A 479-nucleotide genomic window follows, 5' to 3' on the forward strand; every position below is an offset into this window, starting at 1 on the left:
CCCCCCCCCCCCCCCCCGTGAGCAGCTCCTGACGCGCAGAGGCGGACGACGCCAGGGTCTTCCGCGGGGTCTCGGGGCAGGTCTATCCGGGTGGTGTCTGTGAAAGTCTGTGGTAAGCGAGGGATCCAGAATATCCTCTGCAATGACCCAGGACCGTTCCTCCGGAACGTACCCCTCCCAGTCCACTAGGTACTGGATAATTCTGCCCCGGCGACGAGAGTCCAGAATCTCCCGAACTCGGCACGCCTCCTCGCCGTCTATGGTGATGGGAGGGGCTCTCTTCGTTGCAGCCATGAATTCACGGCTGGAAGTTCTGATGGTTCCCCGGACCATGGGAATAATGGGGGTTGGAAACCCAGGACACATTGGAATGGAGTGATACCTGTCGCAGGTTTGCGGAGTGAATTCTGTACATACTCGGCCCATAGTAAGTGGCGGCTCCAGTCGGTCTGATTGCGATGGCAGTATGATCGGAGGAA

The sequence above is a fragment of the Sinocyclocheilus anshuiensis genome, unplaced genomic scaffold, assembly GCF_001515605.1.
Source record: "Sinocyclocheilus anshuiensis isolate Anshui unplaced genomic scaffold, SAMN03320099.WGS_v1.1 scaffold2270, whole genome shotgun sequence".
NCBI lineage: Eukaryota > Metazoa > Chordata > Actinopteri > Cypriniformes > Cyprinidae > Sinocyclocheilus > Sinocyclocheilus anshuiensis.